We start from the raw sequence: 12041 nt of genomic DNA, 5'->3' as shown, positions 1-12041 counted from the left end.
TTTTTCGGCCTGAACTCCCTACGGCGTCCTGGGTGGATACACCTTGTACTTTTATTAGCATAATAATATTAGCAGCCTGGGAGCTGGGACCCCCACCAGGTCAATGAATAAGTTTGTCTTGATACTGAATGAGAGCTACAGGAGCCAAAGAAAACCTTTTAGGATCCACGTACACGGCAGTCTCACGTGTATGGCCGGATTCTTTACGTCAGAACACAGAGTCCCTACAGGTCTGTAGGTACGGAGCTATATGTACTATGTGTGCGGTTATACGATGCCTGCATGAGAAATTACTACTAGAGTAGAATTACCTCCATAATAAGATACATTGTGGAGAAAAAAAACAAAAAAAAACTGTTGACATGCGGAGGTACAGTATGGGCCCAAAATAGTCCATGACCACCGTATTACATATCCGTACAACACTGTTCTGTAATATGGCGCTATACACGAGGCCTACGTTTTCTATAACTCCCATCATATATAAACACTTACAGGAACTAGCTTATTCAGGACACCTATTGGGGTCCCAGATCACTGCCCCCCCCCCCCCCTCTTATGCTACAGGAGTATTCTGAACATAGTGACTTATAAAAACAAACTCCTATGGTGACCATATAGCGGTATCCTGCAGCATGGGTATCACGTGGCTATGAATGGGTGTGCCGGTAAAGGGCACTGATCATAAACTGCAATAATGATTTTTTTTTTTTAATCTTATCGCACAGATAATACGTATAATCGAGTAGCTGCTGGGAGATCTCTGGTCAAATATTGACTTGTGCACATTCCCTCCTGGAGTCTGGTTTCTTACAATAAAGTACAGAACCTGATTGCGATCTCGCCGCCACTTTCCCGCTGTCTGTAAAAGGACTCAAAACCCAGTATGAACAGTCACTGATAAACCATGTAAGCGAATACTCCCCCTCTCCCCAGCTGGAGAGACTGCATTGTGAGGTATTGTTCTCTCTTATCAGCTCTTTCAGAGGCTCCTTGCAGTGACTATTAAGATGGATAAAAAGTCCAGCTTGCCCTAGTGGTTGTCCATTAAAAGACTCTCAGACACATATGTAAGTCACTTGGACGTTTGTCTGTGGATTCACATCTTCTTTAGGTGGGTTACCTTCTTAATTCTATGAGAAAAAGGAAGGATTCTCTTTGAAAATTTACAAGATTAAGTCCATTTCAGTTGGCCGTAATACGGGCGTTTTTTAGCGTCCGTTTCATGGATGTAAAACCCGGACCCCTCCCATGGCTCTATGGTCATCGGAGTTTGATTTAAAAGAACCATTGCAGAGTCCGTGTCTTGCGTCCATCATAAGAATATGGCCATGTGAAACCGGTCCTCGTATCACCCCATACCTGACAATAGTCCCATTTTTTACTGGTAATGTCACATAAGCATATCCAAAAGGGGTGTATTTTATGCAAATAGGCTGTTTTGGGGTGTCTCTGGGCAGAGTGTGGCAGTGTCGCGTGATTTTGGATTCAGATGTTGGGAGTTGTGTCACCACTACTAGGCCTCATTGTTAAACTGGACAGAAAAAGCTTACAAGTTATCCACGCTCAGGCTTCTGAAAAAAAAAAAAAAGCTGAAATAGCGCCACCCCAGAAACCACCCATTTGATTGCCCCCTCCGGCCTACAGGATGCTGGTCCGGAACCATTGATTGGCTCACATCGCGGATTTTGCAACGATTTTCGATCTGCAAATTGATTGTGACATGTGGACACACCCTTTCAACGTGGACACAATTAAATTGGGGTAAGGCCAGGTCGGTTCTTATGATCCGGTTAAAAAAATACAATTGAATAGGGTGAATTGGTTGATTGGCAGAAGAGGCCTGTGGCACAGTCGGACGCTGATGTGGGAAAAGGGACAGGTAAGTATGAATAATGGCTATTTTTTGGAGCACTCTGTATAGTACCATTTTAGGAGGCACTATATGTGATACTATGTTTGGGAACACTGAGTGCATGGCTGGCTCTATTTTGTGGGAACTGTGTGTATGGGCACACAAATAAGCACAGTATATGGCAGCATTATTTATCTATACAGTATATTGGCATGATTTATGCGGCCACTGGTTCTAACTAGCATGTTCATGAACCCTCCTCCCCCTAGACTATATGTATCATGAACCCTCCTCCCCCTAGACTATCTGTATCATGAACCCTCCTCCCCCTAGACTATATGTATCATGAACCCTCCTCCCCCTAGACTATATGTATCATGAACCCTCCTCCCCCTAGACTATATGTATCATGAACCCTCCTCCCCCTAGACTATATGCATCATGAACCCTCCTCCCCCTAGACTATATGCATCATGAACCCTCCTCCCCCTAGACTATATGCATCATGAACCCTCCTCCCCCTAGACTATATGTATCATGAATCCTCCTCCCCCTAGACTATATGCATCATGAACCCTCCTCCCCCTAGACTATCTGTATCATGAACCCTCCTCCCCCTAGACTATATGTATCATGAACCCTCCTCCCCCTAGACTATATGTATCATGAACCCTCCTCCCCCTAGACTATAAGTATCATGAACCCTCCTCCCCCTAGACTATATCCTGCATTTGCATCTAGCACGACTAGTACAAGGAAAATCTCCTTAAAGACATAGGGAGGAATTTCAGAACGCCATTTTGCCTCTAGTGTTAAAAAGTCGCAAATTATGCTGCGCGCTATATTTGCACGATAATTTGCAACTTTTAGTCGTTTGACACTTTTTAAAAATTGGGCGGGTTGTAGCAGAACGCAGCTCCACAAATGGACAATATTTTTCACAAAAAAAATAAAATAAAAAAATAAATAAAAATCTGCGCTAGTAGCTGGCACGAGGATTTGTTACAACTGTATAGAGTCCAAACAATCCTCTGTGAGCATATTGTACGGAATAAACACAATAGTAACAAGCACTCAGCTGTGAGAAGTATTAGGTCTGTATTATCCTCTGGTTATAAATAAACATGTTCCTATTCACTGACCGCAAGCAGAAATCTTGAGAATAAGGCGACATTGAAATACAAAGAAATAGTTACTTTTTACTATACAATAGTTATAAAACTAGAGAATTCTACCCAGCGATTCATGAAATATAGTGAGAACTCCCAGCTAGACACATGCAGGACTGGATAGATTGTAGGTACGGCCTGTTCCAGCAAGTCGTGTCAGGCCCCACTGCCTGCGCGGTGTATCGAAGCGTGCAGGAACCTCCGTCTATCACCAGATTGGGGCTAGCACGTTTGCTTACGTCGTCTACTACACATACTCAATAATCCTTGCCCTACCAAACATCCGTCTCTGGTACCCGGATCATTTTCTGTTCTGCACGACAGCCATATAGCTCCTATAACTTATGTATTTGTACTACATAGACTAGAACCTCGGACAGATCAGAGGAAGATTTTAATGTAACTTTTGGGGAATACATGGAAAGGTATACGTTTAACATATACTTGTGACGGAAGCCATACAGTTGGCCTCATTTACCGGATTGAACACAGTGCAGGGAGCCGGGCTCCTAGCATCATAGTTAGGGTATGTTCACACTGCCTATTTACGGACGTAAATCGGGCGTTTTTGCCCCGAATTACGTCCGAAAATAGCGCCTCAATAGCGTTGACAAACATCTGCCCATTGAAAGCAATGGGCAGACGTTTGTCTGTTCACACGAGGCGTAATTTACGCGCCGCTGTCAATAGACGGCGCGTAAATAGACGCCCGCGTCAAAGAAGTGACCTGTCACTTCTTTGGCCGTAATTGGAGCCGTTCTTCATTGACTCCAATGAATAGCAGCGCCAATTACGTCCGTAATTGACGCGGCGTTCAAGCGCCTGCACATGCCGTTACGGCTGAAATTACGGGGATGTTTTCAGGCTGAAACATCCCTGTAATTTCAGCCGTAACGGACGCCCTCGTGTGAACATATTCTTATGTACGACGCTAGGAGTCCCTGCCTCTCCGCGGAAAACTGTCCCGTACTGAAAACATGATTACTGTACGGGACAGTTTTCCCGCAGCGAGGCAGGGACTCCTAGCGTCAGAGAACTATGATGCTAGGAGTACGGCTCCCTGCAGTGTGTTTAGTCCGGGAAACGCGGTCAACATACGGTCCATATTTTACGGACCGAACATGATCGTGTGAACCCGGCCTGAATGGTAAATAAAAGAGGATTCCTTAGACTCCGCACCCCAGATTAGCCCGCGCCAACTCAATAACGATCTCAGCATTTCAATGCCCCTGCCTACTGCCAAACTTCTCCACCAAGTCGGGATGGTATCACTAAAGTCTTCTCCCGCTACGCTGTGTTACTCTGCATCACCGCCCCTGAACGTCACCCTATTTCTGACTACGCAAGCTGAAGACCAGAATCCAGGTACGCTTGGGAGCTTAGAGTCGAATATCGAGCTTTACAGTCTACGCAGGGGGATTTGGAGCCGTTTCAGAAGAACAGCGCTCCTGCCACAATAAAGATTTATTAAAAAGGACCTGTCACTTCTCCTGACAGGTCTATTTTACTAAATGTATCCCTCATGAAACCATCGTGGACATCTCTACTTAGAACTCTGCTATGTGCCGTTCCTCTGTTAATCCTCCTAGAATTTTATGAATAAATTGACAACTGGGTGTTATTGTTGTCTTTTTCAATGGGGGCGTGTCCCTACACAGTGTCACGGTCAGCACTGATTGGACATTGTCAGTCTGTGTAGGGACACTTCCAACCGGTAACACCTGGTTGACAACTTATTCAAAAATTTCTGGAGGAGCAACAGAGGAATGGCACAATGTTCTAAAAAAAAATGCTCCAGAATTGTTATTTTATGGGAAATACAATTATCTACTAAAACAGACATGTCAGGAGAGGTGACAGGTCCTCTTTAAGAAAATAGACAGAATTTCTGATTTTGATAAAAAAAAAAAAAAAAAGGAATGGAGTTCAAGGGGCAGCATTCCTCAACTCGAGTTCGACTTTTTTCTTCTACTCATAGAAGTTAATTGAAAAGTTGTGTGACAGGGTTCCTTTTCATTAAAGGGGCTTTCCAGTGAGAATAAATTGATGGCCTATCCCCATAACAGGCCATCAATATCTGATCGGCGGGGTCACACTCAGGACCCCCGCAGATCAGCTGTTTTAAAGGGGGCCATGGTGCCCGTGCTAGAACTGCTTCCCCTTACTGCTCTGTACTGTAAAAGGCCAACACTTGTAGCAGTGGGTTCACAGGTTTACAGCATTCCCCCATTCACTTCAATGGGAGAAGGCTGTAATATTGTTAACCGCTGCTACAAGTGTGTCAGTGTTTCACAGCGCGGAGCAGTGACAGGAATGTGGGAAAGCAGCGCTCACAAGTGCCGCGGCCCCTTCCAAACAGCTGATCAGCAGGGGTGCCGAGAGTCGGACCCCCACCAATCAGATATTGATGGCCTGAGGATAGGCCATCAATTCCTTCTCACTGGAAAACCCCTTTAACTTCTGTAAAAGATGTGAAATTTCGGGTCACATTTTTTTGGGACTATGGACAGTGCGAGTCTCCTATGGAACACGACTGTTGCTTGACAGAAGCCGATTTGCCGTCTAGTCCTGATTTGTGGTATTTTGTTTATACGTCTACAGGAAATTGGCGGATTGTTTTGACTCTTAGGTAATATTTACATAGGAACATGTGTGACACATAAGAACGCAGGCGCACGTGTACCTGATCGAAAAACATACAGCGAGGCTTCATTCACATCTGTGTCAGGCTTTCGTTCATGGGTTCCGTCAGACCTTTCGTCAGGGGAACCCATAGCTTTCCATGTGCATTACCAATGCTTCCGCTGCAAACTGTTTCCACTTGTCTCCGTTCCGTAAGGCTTCCGTTTTTTTGGGCAAAATCAATAGTGTAGTCGACTACGCTATTGAGTCCGCCAAAAAAACGGAAACCTTACAGGATGGAGACAAACGGAAGCCATTAGCAACGGAAGGATTACCATTGAAATCAAAGGTAATGCAAACGGAAAGCTGTGGTTTCCATTCATGGGTTTCCTTGACTGAAAACATGAACGGAAGCCCAACACAGATGTGAACGAAGCCTAACCTCTGATCCAGAGCCGGACAGCGACCAGAAGCCAGGTGGCTAATCTCAAGAGCGTGGAAGAACCGCAGCAAAAACCACAACATGGACAGTGATGTCAGGGGCTTCTCCAGTCCCGAAGTCCCCAGCCAGAACGCTACCTGACGCTCTTCCCGGGGACTCCGGCCCTTGGAGAAGCTCCCTGAGCTATACATTTAACGTACACGTCTGACAGATTCCATACACTGGCATCGGTCTCACATAAATATCTATGTTAAAGAAAGTATACTGTGCGATGTAGGTTTTTTGCGGGATCCCTCAGTATAGAATAGCGTAGTCCACTACATTATTCCATCCTTCATAAAAAGGCACAGTGACGTGCACCAACCCGACAGAGGCCAAAAGGAAACTTTTGGCCTCCGTGGGGATAACGCAGCCCTATGGACACGTTTAGCGTGTACGTCGGGAGCTCCCCTGACATATACGCTAAGCGTAGGGCAAAAACACCATGTGCACGAGCCATAACTCAGGAGTAGTACAAGAGAAGTAACGTAGAGTAGTTACAAAGTGGCTCAAGCTTGTCACCTAGGCTAATTCTATATGTAAACTGCTAAATGGTGGACATTCACTTTAAATAACATTATTTTAGATGAATGTGCAAACTGATGCAGCACACAAAAGGTTAATAACTCAGGATCAGCTGTGTAGAATGAGGGAGTGTGCATTGTAATCTGCCAGACATGGAGCCATCTATTATATACGAACACCACCATCTTACTCCACCCATACACTGTGAAACGGGGGACACATTACATCACCGTGTAAAATCTCCATGTGGTGACGTCATCATGATCAGAAAACTAGGTGGGGGTGGGGGGGTCACCCGGGGTGGGGGGGGTCACCCAGATCATAAGTGTCAGAGCCACATGTATGCCCAGCTTTACCCTCTACCATAGCACTACAGTTTTCTTACTCTGCTACATTACTAGTAAACCTTATAGTACTCGCTATCTAGTACAGTAAGAGGAAAACTATCCCGATGCGCCATTACTACATACTCTATTATTACTGCTACGTTCCATATAGATTGTAATTCCTCCACTATATTAGATATTATATTGACGTTCTACATACATTACCGCATCAGCTCTGCTACATTGCTACTATGGCTCGACATTATATTACTAAAACTCCTGGAGGAACATTCATCTGCTATATTACTACTACAAAAAGACTATCACTACTTATTACTCCTGTACAATACTACCACATCAAAACAATACTCCACTATATTACTATGATACATTACCACTACTATGTTACTATTACTACTCCAATACCACTACACTGCTGCATTACTAATGCAACAACCCCCTCAGTACTACACTGAAAAAGGATTATACATCTGGACAACTACTCCTGCTCTATCTACATTATTCCTCCACCGTTATACTACTAGTACTACACCGACAGTACTGCTACCTTACTACAGCAGCCACGTTGGGAGTTGTAGTCCCACTCTACATACCAACACCTCGAATATAAGTAGATACAATAAAATAGAAGTCAGTTGTGATCACACAGCCATAGAGGAGGCTCATAAGTTGCACACATTGGGGGCCCCTCATATTAGTACTTACCAGGAGTGTCCCCCAGCTCAGGACACTTAGACGGAGCAGCGCCTCATCCTCTGGCGGACCGTACCATGCTGTTTATGGGGGAGCAGTGTCCAGGTCCCGGGATCTCCGGTCTGCGCTCCCAGCTGAGCGCACAGTGAGGAGGAGTGAGACAGGGAGGGGCCCGACTCCAACTCCACACCTACATAGTGCGATTACGGCAGCTGCGGGGAGCGGGGCCGCCTGCGAGTGTGCTCAGCGCTGTACTGCCTGACTGAGGCATATCTATAGGGAGTCACACCTTTAATAAATGATAGTGGGCATGAAATGGGCATCCAAAATGACCTGTCCTTGGACCACTGACCAACCTGGTGCAGAGTTGGTCTGGCTGGCATGAAAACTGGCATCAAATTGGGCCATTTTCAGCTATTTGAGTTAGGGCTCATGCACATGGTGATGTCATCTGCATTGCATTGACCGTGCGGTGGCACAGAGTCTCTGTGGGTCTGTATTATGGGCCTCAGTGTGATTTTTTTGTGATCCCACAGGAGTAATGTGCAATCTAAGGGCTAGTTCACACGTAGCAGAAATGCTGCAGATTTTCTATCTAAATCTGGGGAACTACAGCCAGCAGCAAAGTGAATGAGATTGTAACAAATCAAAATTACCCGCCGGAAATTCACCTGTGGTGCGTATATTAAAAACGGCGGCATATCAATCTATGTTACAGATGAGGGGTAATATCCGCAACAAATTCTGCCACGAATGTGGGTGTCCTAAGGTGTCACTTAACTTTCGTTCTCGCGATTTTACATCGGACATGGAAAGACGCAGTACAGGTACAACACCTGAAGGAGTGTCGAACTGTGCCATCCAGCGTGCCACCTGCGTCTCTCCACGTCTCATGTAAAAGATCCGGTGAAAAAGCAAAGGCAGTGATACTTTTAGGCCAGGTGCCCACTTAGTGTAAACGCTGCAGAATTTCCGCAACGGAATTTTGTGTGGAAATTCCTCGTCATTCACGTTCATAAATTGACCTGCGGTGCGGATTTAAAAACGGCAATTTATGCTGCTGTTGCGGTTCGTCCCCATTGAATTCAATGGGGATGTAAAATCCACAACAAATAGGCAAGTGTTTTACGATTCCGCCGCAAAAATCGCAAGTTGTAAAAAAATGCTTACCCAGAACACTTTGCTCCTGCGTCCAGCCCAGCCCCCAGGGATGACGTTTCATCCCATGTGACTGCTGCAGCCAATTACATCCCAGGCCGGACGTCAGAGGGACGTGTCGCCATGGTTATGGCCGAGGTAAGTATGGACGTGTTTTTTTTTCAAATCCTGCCCAAAAAACTGCACCACAATTTGGGACGGTTTTTCGGACGGAATGTGCTGCGGGTTCTGCGTCGTTTTACGCAGCGTATCCGACCAGTGGGAACCCGGCCTTAAAGGTGTATTCAGATGTTGAGGTGCAATTAAAACCGTATCCAAAACTCACATGCGTTTTTACCGAGTCGTGGTTTTCCGATATGGTTGCTGTAAAAAGTACAACCCAATAGAAAAATGCTCCAAATCGCAGTAAAAATGCTTCGTTTTTTTGGATGTAGTTTTAACCGCACCTCAACCACAACATCTGAATACACCCTTAACCCCTTCACGCTTCCACTTTTGACCTTCCTGACAGCCTTATTTTTCAAATCTGACGTGTCACTTTATGTGGTAATAACTCCGGAATGCTTTTACCTATCCGAGTGATTCTGAGATTGTTTTCTCGTGACACATTGTACTTTAAGTTAGTGGTAAAATTTGGTCAATACATTCAGTATTTAATTGTGAAAAACACCAAAATTTAGCGAAAAATTGCAAAAATTAGAATTGTTCTAAATTTAAATGTATCTGCTTGATAAATAGTTATACCTCACAAAATATTGGCTAATTAACATCCCCCATATGTTTACTTTATATTTGCATAGTTTTTTGAACATCCTTTTATTTTTCCAGGACGTTACAAGGCTTAGAACTTTAGCAGCAATTTCTCACATTTTCAAGAAAAATTCAAGATTATTTTTACAGGTACCAGTTCAGTTGCGAGTTGCTTTGAGGGGCCTATACAATACAAACCCCCATAAATCACCCCATTTCAAAACAGAATTTAGAAAGTTTCTTAAGCCTTTAGGCATTTCACAAGAATTAAAGCAATGTAGAGTTGAGATTTACAAATTATTATTTTTCGCAGAAATTCATATCTAATAAAAATTCTGTAACACAGAAGGTTTTACCAGAGAAACGCCACTCAATATTTATTGCCCAGATTCTGCAATTTTTAGAAATATTCCACTTGTGGCCCTAGTGTGCTAATGGACTGGAACACAGGCCTCAGAAGCAAATGAGCCCCTAGTGGCTTTTTTATTTCTTTTTATGATATATTTTAGGCACCATGTCAGGTTTGAAGAGGTCTTGTTGTGCCAAAACAGTGGAAACACCCCAAAAAAAGACCCCATTTTGGAAACTACACCCACAAGGAATTTATCTAGGGGTGTAGTGAACATTTTGACCCCACAAGTGTTTCATAGAATTTATTCGAATTTGGACGTGAAAATGAAAAATTAAATTTTTTATCCAATAAGATGTCGTTTTAGCTAAAAAAACAACAACAATGTCCACAACGAATAAAGACGTAAAAGCCCCCTAACATTTGTAAAGCAACTTCTCTGGAATATGGAAATACCCCATATGTGGGCATAAACTGCGGTTTGGGCACACGGCAAGACTCAGAAGAGAAAGAGCGCCATTTGGCTTTTGAATTACAGATTTTCTGGATTGGTTTCTTGACACCATGTCTCTTTTGTGTCGATTAACGACACATACAGAGATGGAATACGGCACATACATCCCCATAGAGAATGCGAACGGGAGCCGTTCAATTCACTACAGCGTACGCCGTCTGTGTGGGAACGGCGCATGCGCCGCTCCCACACAGTCCAAAAGGAAGGTCTTCGGCAGAGCGACATCCGGTGCCATTTTCATGTGGACCGGAAGCCGCGGCCGGACAGTAAGATGACTACTTCTGGTCGCGGCTTCCGTCCATATGTTCAGAAGCAAGGACTAGGAGCGGAAGGAGCGGAGGCGGCAGGAGCAGGTAAGTTATGTCTGTGCTTGTTCGTGTTTTAATGTATGATTACCACTGTATCTAATCCTCCTACACTGTGCATTCGCTCAAAAAATGGCGGCACACAGTGTTGGAGGTTTGAACATTCAACCCCCTCCTTTCTCCTGGCACTAGCCAGAATAAAGGAGGGGGGATTGTTTGAGCACATTAGAGCGAGTGTGTCTTCTCCAATTTTGCAGCATAAAGCAATGAGGTTGCTTTACCACATGCCAATGCTGCAATTTTGGGAATTGCTCCCTCTAGTGACCAGCACATTGAAATGTTATAAATTAGAATCTAATTTATAATATTTCCTGACTTGTGAAAAAAAAAAAAAAAATTAGAACAATGTGTAATCATTTATATACTAACTGTTTAACGAAAAAAAAAATATTTTCTAGCGACACATTCCCTTTAAGAGGTCAAAGGGGTCAGGGTTTTATATCAAGGAATATGCCAAGGAATGTGTGTTCTTTTCAACAAACTTTATTTATACAGCCCCTGGTCTGACACAGATAGGACCAGGGGCTGTATAAATAAAGTTTGTTGAAAAGAACACACATTCCTTGTCCATGGACGTGCTGAATGTAAACAAACAAACTGCACCCTCTGTAGCCCAAAATCTGAGCTCAGGAGCCAAACTGCTACTAATACATAATAATGTGTGGACATATGGCTTGTTCACGTCAATAATCTCTATGTATGAAGTACTGGAGAACCCCTTTAAAACCTGAGCGGTCTCCGAGTGTGTACAAATACGATGATGTGGGAATTCTGGCTCTCTCACTTGGCGTCCTTGTTGCGTTTCACAACAGTGTATAGAGATTTTAGCCACATTGTCGCTTTGAGCAGTGGAGCTCATGTTACTTTACCTCTGTGGGAAGAAATCAGAGTATTCAGCACAGGAGCGCTACAAATAGCGTCTCCCCCTAATAAATACCTATCAATTACTGAGTTATTTCAGCCTTCTCTGAGGATCCTTTTACACAGACCGGTTTTGGCCGTCGATTGTCGCTCTCTTCACAAGGAGCAATGATCGGTTATGTATGGGGACAAGCGATCATTACAACGATCATTGGTCCACATACATTTCCATTTTGTCGTCGGCACATCTCCCTATTTACACACGGAGATGTCCTGCCAACTAGCGATCATTTTATTGGCCGCATAAACTAGCAGATCAGCGGATGAATGAGCGTTTGCTCGTTCATCGGCT

General features: G+C 44.2%; 1 protein-coding gene across 1 annotated transcript in view; it reads right to left on the bottom strand.

The window, feature by feature from the left end:
• The window catches only part of LRRC8E (leucine rich repeat containing 8 VRAC subunit E), a 32132-nt gene extending 24325 nt beyond the window's left edge, over positions 1–7807 (bottom strand). Inside the window, exon 1 of the mRNA XM_075855385.1 lies at positions 7705–7807. The gene's annotated coding sequence lies outside the window, so the exon portion shown is untranslated. The remainder of the gene's footprint in view (positions 1–7704) is intronic.
• Between the last annotated feature and the right edge of the window lie 4234 nt (positions 7808–12041).

Source organism: Rhinoderma darwinii, chromosome 3, assembly GCF_050947455.1.
Source record: "Rhinoderma darwinii isolate aRhiDar2 chromosome 3, aRhiDar2.hap1, whole genome shotgun sequence".
Lineage (NCBI taxonomy): Eukaryota > Metazoa > Chordata > Amphibia > Anura > Rhinodermatidae > Rhinoderma > Rhinoderma darwinii.
Note: the sequence above shows the minus strand (reverse complement) of the source record. Positions and strands in the feature narration are given on the sequence as shown.